Below are 12,816 nucleotides of genomic sequence, written 5' to 3'. Positions count from 1 at the left end.
GCCTGGAACTTATGATCCTTCTGCCTCAGCCTCCGAGTTGCATTGTGCCTGGCAAAGCTAGGGCTTTTACTGGAGCATCAAGTAATTCACTAAAAGTGACTGCTTTATTTCCCCCATGAAGGTCCTTGGGATTATAGACATTTGCCACCACGCCTGATCCCACACTGTTTCAAGTGTGGATAAGGCTAATCCCCTCTCATTTCTCTGTTTTTTGTTTTTTTTTTTTTTGTTTTTTTTTTTTCCCAGAATTTTCCTGGCTATCTTTGCTTGTTTACTTTCCCATTTGAACTTTAGAATCAACTTGCCTAATTCAAAGAAAAAAAAAGGTCCTGTTGGTATTTTTATTAGTATAAAGTAAACTTTAGGAATTTGTTTAAAGAACATGGATTTACTTATTATAGTGCTGAGCCTTCCTAGCTTGAAACAGAACACAGGAGGCCTGATGGGGCTTATTCACAAGGGAGGGTGGGCAAACTGGGGCAGGAGAGCCGGGCACTCAGGTTTCACGGAGGGTGGATATGCCCGTCACATCTCCATTCTGAACTGCTACCTTGGCAGTGACATGGAGTGAGCCGGACGAGTGTGTGCAGTGTGTGATGTGTGCACACAGGCTCACGGCAGGGGGCGTGGGGTGGGGGAAGGCAGGGGAGGGTCTTTGGGGCCAGTATGTAAGTGTGTTATGGCAGTGTATCATGCCTACAGTGGAAATCTGGCAGCTCTATGAATCTCCACAGCCCCACCATACCCATGGAACCACCGCACAGTAAGAGCTGAACAGCTCCTGTCTAGTGGGTGGGATAAAAGATGGGGGAGGACAGGGCTTGGTAGATATATATGGTTTGAGATGGGATGAAGGGGCATACATCACGTCCCTTCTCCCCATCCCCCTCCTCCCATCTTCCAGAAACATGTGACAACCCTGACTGTGGGCCAGGTCCTCCTTGGATTCCAAGGCTACCTCCAGAGATGGGGAGATGAACCCTTATGTGTTGTACTACTGGGAAGGCGGAGGGCTGTGGAACAAACATGAACCAGTCTGGCGCCCGGAGTCCAGCCTGGCCACATGACACACTGGTGGTACAACTTCTTGGCCTTTGTTTCTCCCTGTCTATGGAAATGAGTAGCTTCGCCTGGCACGGTGGCACATGCCTGTTATCGCAGCGGCTTGGGAGGCTGAGGCAGGAGGATTGTGGGTTCAAAGTCAGTTTCAACAATTTAGCGAGGCCCTAAGCAACACAGTGAGGCCCTAAGCTACTCAGTGAGACCCTGTCTCTAAATAAAAATACAAAAAAAGAGCTGGGGATGTGACTCAGAGGTTAAGTGCCTCTGGGTTCAATCCCAGTACCGGAAAAAAACAAAAAAACCAAAACAAAAACAAAAAAACAAAAAAAAAAAAAAAGAAAGTAAGAAAGAAATGAGCAGCTTTAGCTGAGCACAGTGGCACCCACCTGTAATTCCAGCAACTCAGGAGCCTGAGTCAGGAGGATCACAAGTTCAAGGCCAGCTTCAGCAATTTAGTGAGACCCTGTCTCAAAATCAAAAGGACTTAGGATATAGCTTAGTGGTAGAGCACCCTGAGTTCAATCCCTGATACTGGGGTGGGGGGAAGGAAGGAAGGGAGGAAGGAAGGGAGCAGCAACTTGGTGTGAACTTTCCCTAGGGTCCTTTACATTTTCAAACAGCCACCCACCCTTATCTCAGCACCCATTCCTGACTGTAGTTCTTCCTCTCAGTCTCTGTCTGGACCATAGTCCCATGTGGGTGCATCAGGAGTATCAGTGCCTTTCTTTCCAGGTCCCTGTTCAGTTCTGTGGCTAATCTCCTTATATCTTAATCTCCTCCTGGGGTTGGGTGGGGGTGGGGAGTTGAATTGTTTTCTATCCTTAGATACCTTTTCCTTTAATTACTTTATAATCTCTGAGAGGTGATCCAGGCCGGATCTTCTTGGCCTGGGGCCACCTCATTATCTCTGATGCTGCCAGGGGAGGATTGAATGTTTTCCCCTCGAGGAACAGGTCACCCGCACGCGTGGGTTTCTGAGTTAGCATCTAAGGCCACCTTTTTATGGGTCCAAATGAGCCTCCCTCCCAGGCCTTTCTCCTGGCAATCCACAGTGCAGATGAAGAGGAAGGCCGAGCCAAGGTAAATACTGACTCCGCCAAACACAAGACAAATACAAGCAGGTACAAGAAGTACAAACACATTAGTGGGCAAGGGCCGGGGGCAGGCTCCTGCCAGCAGGAGTCATTACTCTGAGAAGACGGATTTGGACAAACTGGGTTGGGAGCCAAATTAAAGAAGGTGGCAGGGGACACAGTCTACAGCCTGGAAATCCTGGCTTGTGGTGGTCTGCAGCCTCACCTGTCCTACATGACATCTTGGGCTATCAGGGAGAAGTGAGCAGACCCAGTGATGGAAGGACCTGGGGAGGGAGTGAGATTGAGTCAGAGGCGGTGATGCCTTTTTTATTTCTTTTGGTATAGGGATTGAACTCAGGGGCGCTTAACCACTGAGCCAATCCCCTTTTAAATTTTATTTAAACACAGGGTCTCGCTGAGTTGCTTAGGGCATTGCTAAATTGCTGAGGCTGGCTTTGAACTCTTGATCTTCCTGCTTCAGCCTCCTGAGCCACTGGGATTATAGGCATGTGCACTGCGCCCGGCCAGTGATGCTTTTAAGATATAACTCAGGATACAAATGCTGTTCTTACAGAGTCCAGGGAGAAATCTCAAGGGTGTGACTCCAGGCTCCTAAGAGAGATCCCCAGGTCCTACTAGGGGTGGCCAGGTGTGAGGAGGCTCATTCCCCCTTGCACATACCCCTCAAACCTCAGGGTTCCTTTTCCCTGGATTCTAAAGTCTCAGAAGGTGTAAGAAGAGCAGGGAAGGGGAGAGGGAATGAGGGGATGGATAGGGGTTGGTGGGCATCCCAGAAGAGAGGGAACTGGGTAGGGGCAGAGAGAGGTACCTGGGTCAAGCAAGAGAGAGAAAGGCTTTGGCCAGACTCATGTGGGGCCCATTACAGACTCCCCACTCACTAGCTGTGTGAATTTGGGCCAGTTCCTTCACTTCTCTGACCTCTGTTGCCTCAGTGGTACAGTGGGGTAAGACTCCCTTGTAGCACTGCTGTGGGGAGACTTGGTCACCTGGCGCATGGTGTGAGTGCTCTGTAATGATGGTTCTGACTATTGCAATGGAAGCCAGAAGACTGATTTCAGTCCTCAGATGGAGAATGCAAGGAGAGGTGACTGGAAACATTGGGGACCTGTCCTAGCCTGTGTGGGACCACGGTCTGCATTTATTTCCATTTGGACCTGGGCTGCCCACATTCTCCTGGCAACCTCTTGACGTTCACCTCCTTTCAGATCAAGGCCCCAAGTGCTGAGAGGGGACCTTTAATTCTTCCATGATCCAGTCTGAAATGCTGTGCCCCTGAAACCTGAGAGGTGAGAGGCCATCCTGGGCTGCCAGCTGGACTCTACGTCCCTGCTAAGAAACGGCTGTGAGATGGGATTAGCAGGCATGAGTTAAGCCTGTGTCCTCGGTGACAGGCCAGGCAGCCTGTTCACTGCTTACATAAATGGGGCCAGGAAGCTGAACTTGTTTTTGCTGGCAAGAGCAATAGTATGCTGCAAGAGAATTGAGAAATCTGTTTCTCCGTGTGCATGTTTTTCTCTGGTTATTGACATTTGCCAGTTTACACGAAGGGGGAAGAAATTAGAGCAGCAATACGGCTATTTGGGTTTGTGGCACCCAGGCTTGGTCCTCATGGGGGAAGAACCCCACTTCCCAAGAGCTGTGCTGCAGAGTCCCTGCTCGAGGGGTGTCTGCTCCCCAGGGAATGGGACTGCACAGGCCACATGGGCAGGGATTTGTGGGATTACTGATTGGGATGTACTAGGATCTATGCTGTCTTTCCCTTGAGGAATGGAAGTCAAGGGAGGTGGTGAGAATTTCTTTCCCTTAGAGCTCTCCAGAGAGAGAAATGCATTTTTCTGAGGGCCCCGGGATGACCTGGCCACCATCCTGCTCCCCAAGCCCTCACCTATTAAAATAATACATTCACAGATTGCGTGTGTGTTGCAAGCTGGTATTGTCCGAGGTAAGAAACCGTGCTTCCTGCCCTGGGAGCTAATCATCATGAGGTAATGGGAAACTGAGACAGCAGGAATGGGGGCTGGTGGGGACCTCCAGATCTCAGTCTGAACCCTCATTTTTCAGAGAAAGCAAGTGGGCTCTGCCAGGGTCAGTGATGTGCCCACAGCGGCCTGCCAGTTCTGGCAAGATCAGGAATAGAACTCGGTCTCCTGATGGTGCAGGCATGTTTCCTCTTCATTAAGCTGCCTCCTGCTCTGAGATGTGCTGTATATGAAAGAAGAAAGCAGGGCAAGGCCTCCAGTTGGTCAGTGACTAAATACAGAGTGTATTTGAGGATTGAAAAGATGCTTCGGTTATGGTGTGATGGGGCACTCCTCTAATCCCAGTGGCTCAGGAGGCTGGAAGATCATGGGTTCAAAGCCAACCTCAGCAACTTAGGGAGACCCTAACAACTCAGCGAGACCCTGTCTCTAAATAAAATATAAAGAAGGACTGGGGATGTGGCTCAGTGGTTAAGAAAAAAAAAAAAAAGACACTTAAAGGCACTTTGGGGAGGTGGTTGTCAGGAGGTCATAATGCTTTCTTTTCTGATCTCAGTCCCAGGGAGGGACTTTTGTCTTCTCTGCTTTTCCTATGTCTTCATAGAAACCTGGGATAAGGGTACTCCCTTCTTGCATCTGACACTAGTCTTGGCAGGAAAAAAAGTACTCACAATACTTGAATGCCCCTTCCTCTCTCCTGACTCTCGGGTGCTTTAGGATGCCTAGGAGCTGGGGGGACAGTTGGTTTATTCTCAAGGTGATTGAGAGAGAAACAGAAGTAAGAAGTAGCATCGGTTCCTATCCTAGAGGCTGGGACAGGAGGTGGGTGGGAGGTGGGACAGAGGCTGAGCTTTGGTGGTGCCTCCTCCTGCTTCTAGAGCCAGCACTGACCCCTTGGAGGGTGTGCACATCCTGCCTGCTCCCTCACAGGTCCCACCTCCTTCCTTACTGTGCTTTAGATGCTTCAACCCCAATCCTCCCCAGGACTCTTCACTTCTTGATACCTTTGCACATGCTGTTCCCTCTTCATGAAATGCTATTCCCAGCAGCTCCACTCATCAAGCTCCCAACCATTTCTCAAGGTCAAATTTCTTTTTCCTTTTTAGAATGATGTGTCCTTCTTCTCACCTCTCAATATTTCAAGATCATTTATTTCAGAATAACCTGAATTAAAGGTGATTTTACCCTCTTCCCAGGGGTCTGTGGATGTTAAACAAAATAAAATATGGAAAGGGTGATACAGAGCCAGTACAGAGTAAATGCTGAGTAACTGCAAGTTGTGTCTCCTGGATTAGGAACTTCTGGCCTTACATGACGATGAAAAAAAATTCTTGATTTCTGAAGGAGGGGACAGGCACAGGCTTGCAATCCTGGCCCTAAAAGGCTGAGCATTTGCTCAAGGGCAGATGCTAAATTGTGTTCTGTTTGCTAAATTTCAGCTTGTGCCGCACCCACAATGCCCTGCTCCAGGGCTGCTGTGCCGCCTGCCAGGTTGGGGTGGGAGCGCTCGGTTGCTGGGGCACGTCCTGCCGGAAGTCGTGCCTCCTCACCTGGCTGCCTGTGGTGTCTCTTCCCTTTGGCCCTTCTCCTCCTGTGGGGCCTACAGGGAGGGTCCTAGTGGACTCTGAAGGAATAGAGATATAAGGACAGATGGGAGGCTTGGAGGCTGAGTCCACAGACGGTTCCTTGTATCTATCAGGGAGGGCATCAGGCCTGCAGGGGAAGGACGTGCCGAGTATGTCAAGTCCAGCGAGTGACAACATGGAGCTGCCAGAACTGGGTGGGTGCTCTGTGACCTGAAAGTGTCTCAGAAGCTGCTTGTCTTGAAAATCTACCCTATCCCCAGGGCCCCTTGCACTCTGGGACCTCCTCCTGGATATGTAACAACTCAGACAGACCCAAGTCTTTGTTTTTATAACAAATATACATGTATATACATATGTGTTGTGTGTGTATATATATATGTACACACTTTTTCCCATTATAAGAGTAATATAAGCCAGGTGTGGAATGGTGGCACATGTCTGTAATCCCAGAGGCTGAGGCAGGAGGATCCCAAGTTCAAGGCTAGCCTCGGCAATTTTGTGAGACCCTGTCTCAAAATAAAATTAAAAAAATAAATAAATAAAAGGGGTTGAAGATGTAAAGTGCCCCTGAATTCAATCCATAGTACCAAAAAAAGAAAAAAATAGTAATGTAAGTATCTTGTAGAAAAATTTTAAATTACAGAAAAGCCAGGTGGGGTGGTCACGTATCTGTAGTCTCTGCTACTCTGGAGACTGAGACAGGAAGAATTGAAGACCAGCGTGGGCAACCTAGTGAGACCCCCATCTCAGAAAAATAGATAAATAAATAAATAATGAAAAGGTAGGAATCTACAAGTAAGAGAAAGAAATTGCCCCTAGGAATAACAAAAATTTTTTAAAAATTAAAATAAAAATCCCTCAAACAAACAAAAGAAATTATTCTTACTCCCATCATTTGGAGAGGAGGGCAGAGGTCCTGAGAGGGCACTTCTATGCCCACCACTTCCTCCTCTTCAGATCTGCTCCTGAGGCTGCTCCTGCTGGTCAGCAAGACTCAATGTCACTGGTACTGACTCAGTGGGGTCAGGAGGCAGAGGGGTGTGTGGGTGGGTGCGTGGGCGGGAAGGCCTGCACTGCCCCCTGACTCACTGACTTGAGCTAGGATGTTTCCTTATGGTCTTTCTTCTAAGAGTATTTCTTATAATCATTCTGTTTACAGTACTTTTAAGAGCAAAGTTAACACAGCCTTGTTTACAGGTTCTAGAGAAAAAATATGTTTTGAAGCAGAATTGTGATAGGCAATACTTGCCAATGGGTGGTTTATAATTAATCACTCCCTATTTAAAAAAAAAAAGTGACTCAGTTTTAAAGATTCAGAAAACCATTACTCAAGTTCCTTGGCAGAGGAAATGGTCATTATGTTGCTCCCTGCAGCTTTGCTTTTGTGGAAGAGGAAAAAAAAGTCTTTTTATTTGGTGTTTCTCTGAGCTGCCCAAATGCTTTGGCCATTGTCAGCAAGTGCAGGAACAGAACAGCTCCTGCCATTGTTCAGGCTTTTCACTAAACATGCAAGAGCTTCCATTTGAGCTGGGCTTAGGAAGTGACCAGAGAGACATTTTTCCTGGAACTGGAAAAGGCAAAAGCAAAAGCAGAAAGGAGAGCTCCTTTGGCTTCTAGATGGATTTTCCTGCCTTCATATCTCCTGCCTGTGAAAAGCTGGCTTCTCTGGTCTCCATCGTGGGGCCTGTCCATTGCACAACGCAAGAGACCCCACTGGGACCACGTGTGAATGGTGCCTTTGGGAGTTGCTAGCATGAAGACCTTGTCCCTATATGAAACAAACATGTATTAAACACCCATGGAGTTCTCTGATGTGTGGCCAGCAGGAACTCACAGGCTTGTAGTCATGGGGTGGGGGGTGGAGACCTGTGTATATAGTCACACATCACTTAATAATGGGGACACATTCTGAGAAATGTGTCATCAGGTGATTTTGTGTGAACTTTACAGAGTTACACAAACCTAGGTGGTATAAGTCAATAACTTGATGAGTCCTCTTGATACCATCAAAATTGCAGTAAACAGGGTTGGGGTTGTGGCTCAGTGGTAGAACGCTTGCCTGGCATGTGTGAGGCACTGGGTTTGATCCTCAGCACCACATAAAAATAAATAAAAGTATTGTGACCATCTACAACCTAAAAATATTTTTAAAAAGATGCAATAAAGAGGCTGCATCTGGGATAACACTGCATACTGTTCTACAGATTTTATTTTATAAGTAGGAGTATACTTGAAAATAACTATAAAAATGTATAGTTTAGTAAATACATAAACCAGAAACATAGTTGTTTGTTTGCTTATCTATCTACTTATTTATTTATTTATTTTTGTGTTACTGGAGATTTAACCCAGGGGTGTTTTACTACCTCTGCCCTTGGTTTTTTGAAACAGGGTCTCACTGTGTTGCTGAGGCTGGCCTCCAATTGCTATCCTCCTGCCTCAGGCTCCTGAAACTGGGATTAGAGGTGGGCATCACCCAACATTAATTATCACTATTAAGTATCATTTACTGTACATAATTGTGAATCTCTCTCTCTCTCTCACAGACACACACACACACACACACACACACACACACACACACACAGGCTAAACAGGTTACTTGAGGGTGATGAAGTGAGATGAGCCAGTGTCCTGATGCCCAGAGTCCATGCTACATAAGGTCAAAGATGATAGAGAGCTCATTCAGGTACTGGTCAATCATCTCTGACTTGATTTCCATCTGGTTAACTGGTCATTGTACACATGGAACCATGCTGCCCAACATTTCTTGCAGGATGGTGGTGGTCAGGAGGTGCATCTTCACCACCTCTGGTTTCTCGTGGGGCGGTGCCTCCTGGCTTTGCGCATGTGCATCAGCAGTGAGTGTTACTTCCTATTCCGACAGTGGTGTAGCTGCCCCGCCCCACGATGTACAGCTGCACCAGCTGCTGATGGGACACATCCACCACGTGATAGGTGAATTTGTGAAAGGTTGCTTCTTCTGCTGCTTCACTTCCGCTATCTCTCCAGCTTCTTGGAAAGGCTACACTACACTTTTTTTACCCCCAGTGCTGGGGATAGTACCCAGGCCTGTGTGCGCTAGGCAAGCATTCTATCACTGAACTCAGCCCCTGTGCAATACTATCATATGACTGGAATCACAGTAGGTTTATTATGACTGACATAAAAAAAAATCCTATGGGACTATCGCTGTATACCCTGGTCCATGGTTGACTGAATATCCTTCTGTGATTCAGAACAGCACCCTGAGAAAAGTGTCAATGAAAGGATGAGCTGTTCATTGTTCTTTTTTTTTTTTTTTTTTTTTTTTTTTGGTGGTACTGGGGATTGAACCCAGGGGCGCTTAACCATTGAACCACATCCCTAACCCTTTTTAAGATATTTAGAGGTAGGGTCTCACTGGGTTGCTTAGGGCTTCACTAAGTTGTTGAGGCTGGCTTTGAACTTGAGACCCTCCTGCATCAGCTTCCTGAGCTGTTGGGATTATAGACCAGCACCAACCCAGCTGTCCTTGAGTCCTTCCTTGGACTTTCATGCAATTGTATACAGACTGTATCCATTGTGTATTGGTGCTCTTAAGCTACCTGTGGCTTCTGACATCCACTCTTCAGCTGATGGAGGGCTGTTGCAAGCATTGCAATGGGACCACTCCTTAGCAGACAGTCCTCCTTTTATTGTGTCTCCATCAATCACAAACACTTCAAATTTTGAAGTGCTTCTACAACTTCATAATTTGTGAATGAACTTGATGTCCATGATAGATTTTATCCTTATAGCTGCGTTATCCAGTGAAAATGGAGAAGTGAAATCATTGATAGTGATAGAAAGGGTCAGTGGGTCTTCTAAACCTCATTCAGTCACAGATGGAAATCACTATGGCAAGCTGTCATTGGATTCAACACATTGCACTGTGTGTTCAATTATGGGGAAAAAAAGGGCACATACATGCAAAGACCAGCAATTTCATTCTCTGAAAAGCTCCTGGGTGAGTGCACCAAGAGTCACCTATGGAGAGTTGACAGCTGCACTTTGATATGGCAAAGCACTGGAAACCACCCCAGATCTCCCACAATGGGAGTCACCCAATGAAATATTATAGAATAATGAAAATGTAGTGAAAATTACATGTAAATGACTCATAGAATCATTCTATGGAAAAAGAACACCATAAAAGATTACATATGAACCATCTATATAAAGCTCAAAAATCAAAGAAAGAAAAATTCAGGGATCCATGGAAAGTGAATGTAGTTTTTAGAAGAAGGCAGGATAAACCTAAAATGTAAAGTGGGTGGACCAGAAACTGGGGTAAGCTTTAGAGATAAGATTAGGTTTTGGGTTGGTGGGCCCTCATGAGTATTTCATGCTTCGTAACTTTTTTTTAATGCCTGGGATTGAATCCAGGGCTTTGTGCATACTAGGCAAGTGCTCCACCACTGAGCTCCATCCTCAGCCTAATGCTTCATAACTTTTGTATATTGTATACACACACACACACACACACACACACACTCTCTCTCCCTCTCTCTCTCTCTCTCTCTCTCTCTCTCTCTCTCTCTCTCTCTCTCACTCATGTGCTGTGCCCTAGTTCTGCAGCAGTGAGTACATCTTGCATCTCTCTGATGCCTAATTATGTTCTCTTCACTGATGCCTGGCTTCTGGGGACTTCTGGAATGTCAGTAATATATGCAGGACAGAGAAAGAGTCTTCCTTGCCCACTGTGGAACAAGAGGAGTCGGGAATGGGTCTCCAGGACCTGCCCAAACTTGCTTGGCTACATCATGACTTTCACCTAGTTTTCTCACCCAGCATCCAGGGTTCTTATGGTAAGGAGAGAAAACCTTGGGTGAGTGACTACCACCATGACTTTCCATATGTCCTTTTCCTGCCAGCCTCAGAGAAGAGGGTGCCAGGGTGCTTTGGCTCCAAGTGGTAAACTGAGAAGGAAGATTGAAGGGTATTTGTACCGCTTGGCAGGGCCTGGTGCCAGGCAGAAGCTATCTCTGCCTCTTGGATGCCTGTGTCTCTAGTCCCTGGACTGTGGCCAGTGACTGGTAGGGACAGTCAGACTACTTGGCTTGGGGGAGGATAGAGCCCTCCCAGGAGTCACTGGTCCTTACTCCCTCTTCCCCGATGGCCTTGTCTGGGAGGAAGGACAGGCTACCAAGCATGAGATGACAAACTCTTCCCAAGAAAAAAGGTTTTGCTGATCAAAGAGACACTTGTGCCAACCCAGGAGCATGGGCAGGGAGGTGACATCAGGTGTTCTGGCCTTTCTGAAATCTTTGGCCAGATTTATTGCTGCTGTTTGCTAACCCATAGTTATACATTTGGTTTAAAGGATCAAGTATGCTTAACATGAAAACTGACTGTGTTCCTTGGCCTCCATTGCTTCAGCTGGTTGGATTAATTTAATTGATTGGTTAATAAATGGGTGCAAGGTCATTGGGCTAATTTTTATCTTAGGTTCTGTGAATCTATAACCTGTACTAAACCTGTGCTAGAAAATAATGTTTTTGTTCCTCTAATCTTTAACCTCTTTTTTCTTGAATAGTAGCATACACAATATTTTTTAAGGGGAAAGAAACATACTTTGTCTTTTTCACTTTCCAATTGGGGTCCTAGAATAAAAGCAGCAACACTGTGGGAGTGTGGGACACACTGTCAGACATCTGGTTCACATCCCAGCTGTGCAGCTATCTTGTTGGTGGTCATGGGCAAGTCTCCTGAGTCTTCTGTGCCTCAGTTACCATCTGCAAAATATCTTTTTTTTTTTTTTTTTTTTTTTTTTTTTGCGGTGCTGGGGATCGAACCCAGGGCCTTGCACTTGCAAGGCAAGCACTGTACCGACTGAGCTATCTCCCCAGCCCACCATCTGCAAAATAGACCCTGAAGACCTGTGATTTTGAGACTCCCTTCTTGCTTGTGTGTACCAGGAGTCCCATTTGGGTCCCTGGCGTTCATTCCTAGGGGTATTCATTCATTCACATATTCATCAATTGCTTTGTGGGTGCCAGGCAATGTTTTAGGAGCTGGAATATAACAAAGTGTCTACCAGGCTTGGTGGCCCACACTTATAATCCCATGACTCTGAGGCTGAGGTAGATTGCAAGTTCAAGGCCAGCCAGACCCTGTCGCAAAGTAAAAAATAAAAAGGGCAGGGGGTGAAGCTTAGTGGGACAGCATCCCCTGGGTTCAATCCCCAGTACCTTAACAAACCACAAAGCAAAACAGAGTGCCTAAGTGCTTGGAGTCTTGAGGGGAAGACGGACTGGGAATTGGTAATTTATGGCAGCTTATGGTGGAGAAGGCAGCACTGTGCCGGGGCCTAATCTAGCTAGAGGGATAGGGAAGGCTTCTGGGTAAGGGATATTTAGGATCAGACCAGAAACAGGAGACCTTGTCGTGGGGATGGGGTCGGGGAGGAGCAAGTGTGAGAAGAGCCAGAGTGAGGCTCTGGAGCAGCTAGGAGGTGGGAGAGATGAGGACTCAAAGGTTGGCAGGGGCAGGAAGAGCTTGGAATTCATCTTGTGGACAGGGCAGGCCCTTGAAGGGTTTTCTTTTTTCCTTTATTATTATTTCTTCTCCCTCCCCCCCTCCTCCTTTTTCTTCCTTCTCCTCCTCTTCCTACTCTTCTCTTCTTCATTTTTTTTTTTCTTTTGTATCAGGGAATGGACCCAGGGCTGCTTAACCATTGAGCCACCCCCCCGCCAGCCCTATTTATATTTTCTTTAGAGACAGGGTCTCACAGAGTTGCTCAGGGCCTCGCTAAATTGCTGAGGCTGGCTTGAACTCATGATCCTCCTGCCTCAGCCTCCTGAGTCATTAGGATCGTAAGCATGTGCCGTCGCACCTGGTCCCTTGAAGGGTTTTCTTACCAGGGGAGTTGGGTGGCTAGATTGTTGCTTGAGAAAGCTCACTCTGGCATCTGGGGGTGGTGAGGACAGCCCCTGGAGGCTGTTGTCCTGATCCAGGCAGAGGTGTCCTGAACCTTGATACACTCCAGAGTTGTTCAGTACTGAAGCCTCTGTGGCTTCCCTGTGTCACACAAGCAGTCCCTTTCTCAGGATGCCATGGTCTTACTGAGTG

The 12,816-nt window shown here is 46.9% G+C and overlaps 1 protein-coding gene across 2 annotated transcripts in view; it reads left to right on the top strand.

Moving 5' to 3' along the window:
- The window catches only part of Il6r (interleukin 6 receptor), a 55,408-nt gene that overhangs the window by 11,141 nt on the left and 31,451 nt on the right, over positions 1 to 12,816 (top strand). The gene's annotated exons all lie outside the window — the stretch shown is intronic.

This window comes from Sciurus carolinensis, chromosome 1 (assembly GCF_902686445.1).
Source record: "Sciurus carolinensis chromosome 1, mSciCar1.2, whole genome shotgun sequence".
In the NCBI taxonomy this organism is placed as follows: Eukaryota; Metazoa; Chordata; class Mammalia; order Rodentia; family Sciuridae; genus Sciurus; species Sciurus carolinensis.
The sequence above is the reverse complement of the archived record's forward strand: the minus strand, read 5'-3'. Positions and strand labels throughout refer to the sequence as shown.